The sequence below is a fragment of the Manis javanica genome, chromosome 4 (genome assembly GCF_040802235.1).
Source record: "Manis javanica isolate MJ-LG chromosome 4, MJ_LKY, whole genome shotgun sequence".
NCBI classification, from domain to species: domain Eukaryota; kingdom Metazoa; phylum Chordata; class Mammalia; order Pholidota; family Manidae; genus Manis; species Manis javanica.
Genome location: NC_133159.1, coordinates 114,025,179 through 114,036,734, shown reverse-complemented (window position 1 = coordinate 114,036,734; position 11,556 = coordinate 114,025,179). Strand labels below are relative to the sequence as shown.

Genomic DNA, 11,556 nt, shown 5'->3' with positions numbered 1-11,556 from the left:
GATGAGTTCAGTTTCATTTGGCCCTTTTTCTGGTGTTTGTGAGATTTTGGTCTGAACCAGGTTTCTTTGACATTTCATATTTGTATGTGGCACCCTCTACTGCCCAGAAGCTATAGTCTTTGGAGCTGCTCTGCCCCTGGAGTGATGTCAGGGGTCACAGGGGAGCGGTGCTGGTGCCTGGGGGGAGTAAAGAGCTGTTTCCTGCTTCCTGGCTACAGAGCCTGTCTCCAGTGTCAGAACTAGTGGACTGAGCACACAGGTGTAAGCCTCTGTGCTTTGTGTCTGTAGTTGCCATAGGCGGGGCCTCCATCTGGCTGGCCTGACACCATGGCAGGGACTGCCGTTTTGTGAGCCAGTGCCAGCAAGCCAGGAGGAAGGCACAGCAGACTGCATAGCACAGCGGGGGCCCTTGGAGCTATGTAGCCAGCCAGGGGAATGGAGTACCTGAAGCTCCTGAAAGTTCCCAACCTGCTGGGCAGAGTACACCCAGACAACCTTGTCCACCTTTCCCTTCTCCCACCCAGCAAGCTCTGTACAAACCCCACCCCTTCAGCAACCCTCTCACTGCTAGGAAGCCTCTCAGATGGCCCACCTTTCCTTTGTCCCAAACAGCCGGATGTGGATCCCCATCCTCCACAAACAACTGGAATCTCAATCTATCCAAGTATTCTGCCTGTCTTTGCTTTCCAACCCCACTAATCTCCAGAGCACCATGCAATGTAGATTTGTGCTCCCAGAGCATATCTCCAGGGCTGGGTGTTCAGCAGTCCTAGGCTTCTATCCCCTCCTGGCTCTGTTTCTCTTCCTCCCACCCATGAGCCCATTGTTTGCATATTGCTTAATTAATTCCGGAGTTAAAGTTTTAAATTTATGTTTTAAAATTCATGTTTTTATGTTTTGTGCACCTGGTACACATTATCCTTTTTTATTTGTATTTAAAATATTTAAAGGTAAAAAACAAAAGTATGCTAGTGCTTTAGGAATTTATATTTTCTTACATGTATACTTAAACATGATACTGAAGAAAAAACAATAAGAGAACATATTACTAAATTTTTAAAAAAAGAACTAAATGCTTCTTACAGCAAAACAATTTGGGAACAATGTTTGAAGTTTAATGGTCTGGTAAAAAAGATTTCAACATACATTTCAAAGACCTAGTAGCCTTAATATATAAAAAGAGTTTATAAATCAGTAAAAGAAAAGAATGCCCCAGTAGGTAAAGGGCATGGGTAGGTAATTCAATGAAGAATTAAAGACAAATACTAACATTTTTATTTAATTTAAGCTTGGGTAGTGGAAGGGCTTGGGTCCCACCAGATCAAGGCTTTGGTACGTTACCCTGTTTCATGAGGTCTGCTCTGTTCTCCAGGTGTATGCAGTCTAGTGCAGTCTTCTTTCCTGGTGCTCTTTTAGGATTAGTTGTATTAACTATATTTTCGTATTATATGTAATTTGGGGAAGAGGCCTCTGTCTCACCTCTCAAGCCACCATCTTGTATCCTCTCGACTTTTCAGTTTCTTGAAGAGCCTAAATGCAGGAACGGAGTGCTGAGCCTGGGAACTAGCTCTTCCCCGCCACCCCACTCCACCCTGTGCAGGCTGCCTCCCTGAAGCCACCCTGCTGCCGGGCCTGAGAGGCAGCAGGAAGCGCAGGGGCAGTGGGGCACAGGCTTTGGGGCCAAGCCAGGCCTCCGGATCCCCATATCAAGGCTGGGCTGGCATCCACCTGGTGTGCAAGCAGCTCATTCAGAGTCTGCCTCGATCTTGGGGTGATCCTCTGCGCACGCTCCCATAGATATAGAGCTGTTGGTCACCCCAAAGACATGCCGACCCCCCCACCCTCACCGGTCAAGAGCTCAGGACTGGAGACCTGTGCTGGCCCTGCATTTCCCCAAGGGCATGTGCGATTCCGAAGGCCAGCCTGGAGGCGTCAGCTGGCTCTGCCCCGTGCCCAACTCCCTGAGAGCCTCGTTTCCCCATCTATGAATAAGACGTCTCCCCCACACACCTTCTCCTGCTTGCTGGCAGTGCCCCTATGCAAGCTGGACCCCCTCTGGCCCAAGAGCTCATGCACAGAGCAAGCCAGAGGGAGGGGCAGCTAGTGCCCCTGGGAGCCGCCCTCAGCGAATGACTGATGGGAGCTGATGAGCAAATTGCCAGCTGCCTGACCCTCTGGGTTGGGACAACCTGCAGCATGTTGACTACTAGCTCCTAGGGGTCCCCAGAGGACCAAACCTCAGCTGCCCACAGCGGTAACCAGCTCGTCCCCACACCCTGTGATTGGACCCCCTTCTCCTTCCCACTCACCAATCCTCTATCTGTGCCTCTTGGAATCACTTTCCAAATCAACTTCCCACATCCAAGTCTGTCTCAGGGTCTGCTTTAGGCACCTAAGACATAGGAACGGGTATCACAACAGGACTCCAAGTGTCATCGACCACGTCCACTTATTGAGACTGGGTCGACCACGGCTGTGTGAGGTGAGCAGGGTGGGTGGTGCCACCCCCATTCTAACAGATGTAGAAGCTGAGACCCCAAACCTTACATTGCCCAATGTCACACTGCCAGCAAGCTGCAGAGTCAAGACTTGCCTCTCAGGGCTGTAGACTCCACCTCCCGATCCTCCGCAAAGAGCCTGGTGGGACACTTCTACCACATTCAAGAGTGGGCATTTTTTAGGGAAATTGGTCAAAGGGACAGAGGAGGGAAGGTGAAACAGGGCAGGGAAACACCCCACCCCCACCACTAGCCCCTGCAGGAAAAAAAGCTCTTGAATCACCCACCATGCAAGGAGAATGAACCCATCCAAACTTCTTTTGGACACAGTGGAAACAGAGGCCCCGTAGGTGCTTGGTTGGGGTCTTACAGGGAGTGAGTGCCAAACGGGCCTGCACTGGGTTTCCTGAGCCCTGGGCCCTTGGGGTGAGGGGGGATGGGGGTAGCATGCAGTTCAGGGAGAGAGAACATAGATGTCACCCCACTTTCCAAACAGAACAGCTGGCACCTACCTTTTAAATTTTCTAATTTTTGTGTCTTTTTAAATGTTTTCATCAGCCATCACCAAGGCCGTAAAAATAGAGCTGCACAGACGCAGGCAAGGCTAAACCAGGAGCCAGCCTGAATATTCGGCTGAAGGGCACAGAGCTCAGGAAAGCAGTAAAGCCTGATGGATTAAACAGTGTCCCTGAGAAGGGCCAGCTGCTGCAACCCTACCTCCCGTGGCCCCTCCCAGACCTGGAAACCAGGGGAAGGAAGCCCCGGCTGCGAAGGGCTGGGTCTCCGGGTTGGGAGTCGGGGAGAAGCCCTGCGAGGCAGCTTACGCCAGCTACCGTGGGCTTGCTACTTCCAGGAAGCCCTCCAAGTTTTCAAGAAGGTGCTTCACCTCCCAGCAGAGGCATGGAGACCTAGTTCCTCTTTCTCCCTGTCTGGCTCCTTTAAATACATCCTTTGCCTTCTGGAAGCCCCACCCAGGGCACTGCCTTACCCCTCCCAGGAGTTAGGGCAAAAGCAGGGTCACTTGTGTCCCTCAACCTCACCTAACCCTGGTTTCTGAGATGCGTTGGTTGATTCAAAAATATATTTATTTATCTGTCCTGCAGACACTCACCAGGCACCAGCCAGCCCCCACACCAGGTGCAGATGAGGCTGAGAAAGGCGGTCTGTGACCTGGCAGACGCTTGCAGTGTCTGGGAGCGGGGCATGGGCAGCTCACCGTGACAGGAGGCTGCCGGCTGAAGGTGCCGTGACAGGCGGGGGCCCTGGGGTAGGGCTCAGTGGAGGCTCTGCCCACCTCTGCCTCCTCCTGCTGCTACCCACCCCTGTCCACGCTCGCAGCCTCACCAGCCATTTCGGCCCTCCAAGGCCACCCCCTGCCTGCCTGGGGTCTTCATATGCCATCCCTTCCCCCTCAGACCCTGCCACTTCTTCATGCAGCTAATTCCTGCTCCTTGTCCCAGCTTAAGTGTCCCTCCTTCCACCTTCCCCGCTACTGCTTTCTCTCCTTCCTCTTCTCTGGGGCTTGTGGAGTGGCTGCAGGCTGGTTGTTTGCACTGTGCCCAGGCCCTGGCATGTGGGGGCCGCACCCTCACCCACCTGCACCCACCACCTGACTCCTTCGCCGAGCTCAGATTATCCTTGGTGCCCAGGTGCCCCTTCGCTCCAGTCCACAAATCCTGTGGAGATACAGATCGCCTCTGAAAAGTGGCATGTTGGCTTCAAGTCAATTAACAGCATTGGAACAAGACCATGATCTCTCAGCCATCCATCAGCCAAGTGCTTGCTGCCATCTGCTTCTGTCTGCCAACTCCCTCGGGCTCAGCAGGCCCTCAAGGGCTACCATTGTCAGAAATGTGGGATCTGATGGCTGCCACCCCTGCATGTACCCTCACTCTGACCTGACCCCAAGAGAGGTGCTTCTCCCAGGAGCCACCACCTCCCGCTGCTCTGGAGCCTACATCCTAATCCCTGACCTTCTCTTCTCAAAGTCAGCAGGTTTTGCTGTTCCCAGGAGCCCAAGGACCCACCCTTGAAGGGATAGACTGCCCATTTCAGACCTTCCCTCCACCACTTACTGGCTATGTGGTCTTGGGCAAGTGAACCTCTCTGAGCCTGTTTCCCCATCCATGAATGTTTGTTTCCCCACCATTAGCATCTGCCTTGCTGGCTGAAAGGGACAATGCTGGTGTGAGAACAAGCAACAGGTAGGTGTTGCCCTCATAACCTCAGGCCCAGGGACCCCGAGTAGAGGGAGTCAGTGTCAGAGAGAAGGGGCAGGCATGGTGGGCAGACTTGTGAGAGAGACATGCATTGTGTGGTCCAGGAGGCCGTGTGGATATGGGTGGTGGGTCTGGAACTCAGGAGGGTGGGTGGGGCTACAGTAAGGAAGTGGGTGCAGCTGCAAGGGAGGCAGCTGGGGTCAGGAAGCTGCTGAATGTGGAGAAGAAGGGCCAGCAATAGCCACCAGACTTGGAAATCAGTTTGGCTGTTCCCCAACAAGTTAGGCCTACAATTATCATATGACCGAGCAATTCAGCTCCTAGGTATTCACTCAAAAGAATTGAGAGCAGGGGCTCAAACTAAACTTGTACATCAGTGTTCATAGAGGCATATCCACAAGAGCCAACAGGTGGAAACTACAGATGAATGGGCAGCACTGAAACCCAGCATATCCACAAAAAGAATAGTAGCTGGTTGTAAAAAGGAATGAAGTCCTGATACATGCTACAGCATGGAGGAATCCTGAAAATATTATGCTGAGTCAAAGAAGACAGACATAGAAGATTGTTGTCTGATTCTGCTCAAGTGAAATGTCCAGAACTGTCAAATCCAGGGACAGAAAGTAAATGGGTGGTTCCCAGGAGTTGGGGAAGAGGAACGTGGAGAGTGGCTGCTAAAAGGTTGGGTGTGATGAGAAGGTTCTGGAATCAAATAGAGATGCTGGTCACACAACACTGTGGACATACTTAATGTTCCTGAATTGTACAGTTGTAAATGGTTAAAATGGTAAATTTCGTTATGTGTATTTTACCACAAGTTACAAATGTCAACCCATGTCACACCGTCTGACCACAGGCTGACATCTTCTGGGTGGGAGAGGGCTCATCCCTCAGGCCTGGGAGCCACACCGGGAGGAGAGGCTGGGCCACTGGGGTCAGGGCAGTGAGATGGGGTGGTGTCCACTGCTCCCTGGTTACATCAGCCACCAACCAACTGCAGGACCCTGGGTGACCTGGGCAACCTCTCTGAGCTTCAGAGGCCTTATTTATAAAACAAATGTTGGACTAGAGAGATGGTGTCTGGAGAGTCCGTCTCTTCTTGAGTTGAGAGCCTGAAAGATGTCCTGTCCTGACTCATGGAAGCATCAGAACAGCCAGGGCCTCTCACCCAGGCTTCCCCTGGCCCCACAGGCAGCGGGAGCTGGCACCCTCCCTCATGCCAGGCTGTTAGAGTCCCACATTTCCAGTTCTGGAAATTATCCCAACATGCGACTCAGGGAATCTTCATATTTCCTGGGTCACAGACTTCTTTTGAGAATCAGATGATACTGACAGACTCTCTTGCTAGAAGGTATCCAGAGCAGGGCATGGTTGTTTATGTTCTCCATGCTTAGAGATTAAGAGCTATATTGGCATCAGGTATAAGTCCAAATCCCAGCCCCACTATGACTCACTTTACCCATGTACATCTCAGGTTTTCCAGCCGTGAAATGAGGGTATTAAGAGAACCCATCTCAAGGATCAGATGAGATCATTCGTGTAAACCACTGGGGAGGTGCTTGGCACTCACCTGCTCTGTACCTTCCCTATACTTTGAGACTCTCACCTCCCAGACCTCACCTCGTCTGCCAGAAGAGGCCTCCCCTAGTGGTCTTGGCCTGTCCTGGCCTGTTGCCCTGCCTTTGGAGTGCCATCTCCCATAGCTATCCTTTTCTTTCCCTTCCACTTCCCTGGGGAACAATCGTTCTCACACTTGATCTTATAATCCAACAACATTGCTGAATTCTGCCATTAAGTCTGTCTCCCTTTTCTAAGATGATCATATTGTCTACAAAATAATTAGTTTTATCTCTTCTTTTTCAGTATCTCAATTTTATGACCATTCAATATATTTTTGTAAATAATGTAATTTTTTGAACTTTACACATGATACATATATGTATATATAATCCTTACTTTTGCCTCTCTGATCCGTCAATTTCTGAGAAAAACACATTAAAGTCTCCTACTCTGATTGTGAAATTGTCTGTGTCTCTTTGCAGTTCTATCAGTTTTTGTTTTAAACATTTTGAAACTATGTTGTTAGAAGCATAAAATTTTGTAACTATTGTTTTGCTGGCAGTTTGTCTTTCAGCAACATGAATTCAACTTTGTCCTCTTTATGTTTTTTCTCTATTCTGTTTTGCCTGATATTGATGTATATTCACTGATATCCTTTTGTTAGGACTTATTTAGTATGTCTTTTCCATTCTCCTGTTCAGAACCTTCTTGGATCATTACCATTTATGTCCCTTGAAGATGGGATTTTGTTTTGTCTGTGGAAATTTTCTCCTGATTAGGTAAGTTTAACCCACTCATATTTGTTGTAATTATTGCAGTGTTTGAACTTATTTCTGATATTGCTTTTGTTTTCTATTTCCTATGCTTTGTTTTTCTTCTATTTCCTAATATTTGTTGGATTTCATTTTTCCCACTTCCACCTTTCCTTCTAATAGTTTGCAAATTATACATTCCACTTTTATTTTTATGGAGATTTCCCTTAACGTTTTCAGGAACATACTTAATCTTATTCTACCAATACTAGAATTAATCAGAACGTATGTCCATCCTCCAGCAACACAAGAGCTTCAGCACATGTTTACCCTTCTCTAGTCCACAGACTCCTTAGCACCTTTGTTGATAATATTTATGATTTTAGTTGCAGATTGTTTTTCTTAAGCAATCAACATTTATTTAGACTTAATAAGTTTTATTGGTTTTTGGCTTATTACTGTTTGCATTCCATTTTTAGATTAATTTTCCCTAATACTAGGGCACATCAATTGGTAATATTTTCAAAAAGGAATTTTGTTCAATACTAACCATTCTGTAGTCTTCAGAATGTGTTTTTATTCTTACATTTAGGTAGATATAGAATTGAGTTTGGAATTATTTTTCCTCAGAATTTGAGGATAATGACTTCATTTTCTTCTTGCTTCTAGTATTATGTACTTTTGCAAGTAGACTGTCTTTTGTCTATAAACATTCATATTTTTTTATCCCCAGTATTCTAAAATTTCTCTTTTTATTCACCCTGCCTAGCACTGGTGGCCTCTTTTAATCAGAGTTCTGGAACATTTTCAATCTCTGCTTAATAAATGTTGAATCCTTCCCTTTTTCTCCCAACTCTTTCCATTCAGTCTCCAGGAAATGCCTCCCCTACAATCTCAGTTTGAAGCTAGGGGTTCAACAGTTAGAGCTGAGGAGGTGGGAAGAGGGAGGCACCGTGGGGAGCTGAAGCAGTCATTAGCACTATCTGTGGGGAGACAGAGGCCAGCAGGGAGAGGTGAGTGGAGAGAAAAGTGGGGAAATTGCAGGCCCAGGGTGGGCTGGGGTGGAGAACAGGGCAAGGTCAGGTGTGGGGAATGTTGAACAAACAATAATAAGCCTATTCAGAGTCAGTGGTCAGGGACTCAAATGGCACCAGGGGCCAGGGACTAACCCGAATGTGTGAACAGGCCTGGGTCGTGGAGGGAGTGGGGGCCAGTCCTCCAGCACACACACCGGGGTAAGAGTACATTACCAGAAGCATTGCTCAGCGCTGCCCGACCAGGACAGCCAGCCACCCTGGGACTGGAGGCCTGGGAGTCTGAAGTGGTTGTGTATAAATGTTCCCCTGAGAAAACACTGCCAGTCCATAAAACCTACCCAAGAACTCGAGTGTGCACCTCTGGTTTGCATGGAGCTCCTTGAGGAGAGGAGACAGCAGGATGTATGGGGCTACAACAGTGGTACCTCCCTAAGAACAGGGACCCACAGGGTCCTTCAGTGCCTGCATCCCCACCACAGGCCCACCTGGGACCAGTCTCCCTCCTGGTCCAGCCCTGGAGCTTGAAGGTTTCCCCTGCACTCTGCTTTTCAGGTGATGTGATCGCTCCGTCTGCTCAGCTGTCAGTTGGCATGCTCTGTGCATGGCCCAGGCCCTGCACACAGGAGTTCCGGAATGTACAGGGGGTCAGAAAGGGATGCTCCTGGCTGGGAACAAGAGAGTGGGACCAGAACCTGGGCCGGTCTGGTCCCAGGGAGGCGCTGAGCAGGCACAGCTGATCCTCTCGCACCACCGTGTGGCCACCTGTGTGACCTGCAGCCCTCATACCTGCCCTTTCACAATAGGACCTCTCCAGGCAGGGAGCTGTGAAAGGTAGGAACGCATCAGTCCCACTTCTCTCCCAGTTCTAAAAGCCCTGTTTCTGGCCACCTTTGGGCCCCGTCCTGGGGGCCATGCCAGCTTTGTTGAATTTAATTAGCAAAGGATTATTAAGGATTAAAAAATTTTTAAAATTGCCAAGAGGGCTGAGATGTTCACTAAACAATTGACTTGGATTTTCTTTCTGCGTTCTATCCTTAGGAGTCATTTTGTCACAGCCCCGGCCTTGTCTTTTAGGGACTGCCGCTTTGTGGCTCAGGCAGGCCTCTCCCTCCCCAAGGGCCAGCACCCAGGACTGGGTAGCTCAGGATAAAAACTTGCAAATGCAGCTGCTGGCACAGACCAGACTTTCTTCCCCACCTATGATGCAGGGCCCGACTCCCCACCAGGAGGTCAGAGGTTAGGGTGCAGAAGGCCCTCTGGAAAATGGAAGCAAATAGCATGTGCAAAAACACAGGTAAGATGCACTCAGAAATGCAGGGAGTCCAGGACGTCAGAGAGATGGGCTGAGAGGCAGGCCACGAAGGACTTCCTCCAGTGCTAGCGGCTCTCCACCTGATACTCAGGGAGCTGGTGCTGGGTCAGATACAGGCCAACACCAGCCTGGGACCTGGAAAAACTCCTGACTCAGAAGCAAGATGGCTTTTCCCCAGGCCACCTGAGGGTCTTGAGAGTGGTGGGTGTTTGAGGTTTGTGGCTGGAGACAAGGTGTCCTGCTGGCGCGCGCGCGCGCGCACACACACACACACACACACACACCCTGGTGGCCAAATCATCACAAGCGCCCCTACGCGCGCGCGCGCACGCACGCGCACACACACACACACACACATCACAAGCGCGCCGGCGCGCGCGCGCGCGCACACACACACACACACACACACACACACACATACACCCTGGTGGCCAAATCACACACACACACACCCTGGTGGCCAAAACATCACAAGCGCCCCCGGTTCCCATCGGGGTCTCCGCAGCCACTCCCCCATCCCCAGTCCTGGGGCCACTGAGTCCATCCACCACCTTGCTTTGCTTTGTAGTGCAAGTCAGTCAGTCAGTTTCCTCTGCAAACAGTACCGTTCAGAGGCAAATGCTCCTATTTCCTGGAACCCTTTTGGAAACTGACCATCTTAGCCGTGGGGTCAACGAGAAAGGGGCTCTGTGGAGGCCACAGGGAAGGCAGGTGGCAAACCGGCCCCTCAGGTTCCTCTCCAGCCTCCCACTGCCAAGACGCCCTCTGCTTCTTCCCCGCCCCCTGGGCAGCCCAGGCTTGGTTGCCCTCCCGGAGCCCTGGCTTCCGGAGGGATCACAGGTACAGGGGCTGAAGTTCAGAGGGGTTCCTCATTAACCGTACTCACCGTTGTTGCTTTTTTTTTTTTTTTTTTTTTTGAGAGGGCATCTCTCATACTTATTGATCAAATGGTTGTTAACAACAATAAAATTCAGTATAGGGGGGTCAATGCTCAATGTACAATCATTAATCCATCTCAAGCCTAATTCTCGTCAGTCTCCAATCTTCTGAAGCATAACAAACAAGTTCTTACATGGTGAACGAATTCTTGCACAGTGAATAAATTCTTACATGGTGAACAGTACAAGGGCAGTCATCACAGAAACTTTCGGTTTTGATCATGCATTATGACCTATAAACAATCAGGTCAAATATGAATATTCGTTTGATTTTTGTACTTGATTTATATGTTGATCCCACATTTCTCCTATTATTATTATTATTTTTATTTTTAATAAAATGCTGAAGTGGTAGGTAGATGCAAGATAAAGGTAGAAAACATAGTTTAGTGCTGTAAGAGGGCAAATGTAGATGATCAGATGATCAGGTGTGTGCCTATGGACCAAGTATTAATCCAGGCTAGACAAGGGCAGCAAGACATCCACGGATGCAGAAGATTTCTCTCAAAGCAGGGGGGGTGAGGTTCTGAGCCTCACCTCTGTTGATCCCCAAATTCTCACCTGATGGCCCCCCTGCGACTGTGCCTGTCTTAGGTTGTTCCTCCCTTGAGGAATCTTACCCATCTCTGGCTAACCAGTCATCTTCCGGGGCCATACAGGGAAATGTAAAGTTGGTAAGTGAGAGAGAAGCCATATTGTTTGCAAAGGTTAGCTTTTTACTTCTTTGCAGATTTATGCCCTGTGGCTTCTATGCCCAGCACTTGTCTCGAGGTATCTTTACCACCTGGAGGAATTATGATACTCGGTAAATTCGATATGAGGCACGAATTCTATTTAAGGGTTGTAATTAGGAAGGAAGAAGAAAAGCTATAGATGTAGCATATGAAGGAAACATGGGAGGATTGATTATTTCTTTGACATATCTTCTTGTATAGTACCTTAAGTATGTATAGGTTTTAAACTACTAACTAATTTGCACACACATATTAACATAATAGGAATACGGTGACATAAACAAAGCAAATCTATAATTACCAGCCATCTCCAGTGAAGCCAAGAAAACCATTTAGGCACCCTAGGCATTTGTGAAAATTTATCTATGATATGATGGATATTGTCCAACTGTACTTGAATCATCAGACAAATTAAAGCAGCCCATTTCTGGGATCTGTTCACATCCCATATGTTCTTTTAACCATAGATAGTCTATAGTCATGAGATTTTGGAGTGCTACAACTTG

General features: G+C 48.9%; 1 long non-coding RNA gene across 1 annotated transcript; it reads right to left on the bottom strand.

Moving 5' to 3' along the window:
• Positions 1 to 1,112: 1,112 nt before the first annotated feature.
• On the bottom strand, positions 1,113 to 9,539 carry LOC140849005 (uncharacterized). The gene is made up of 3 exons (XR_012130418.1): positions 3,011 to 9,539; positions 2,310 to 2,392; positions 1,113 to 1,530 (listed from the first exon to the last, which is right to left on the bottom strand). It is a non-coding gene; the product is annotated as an uncharacterized lncRNA (long non-coding RNA).
• Positions 9,540 to 11,556: the final 2,017 nt, after the last annotated feature.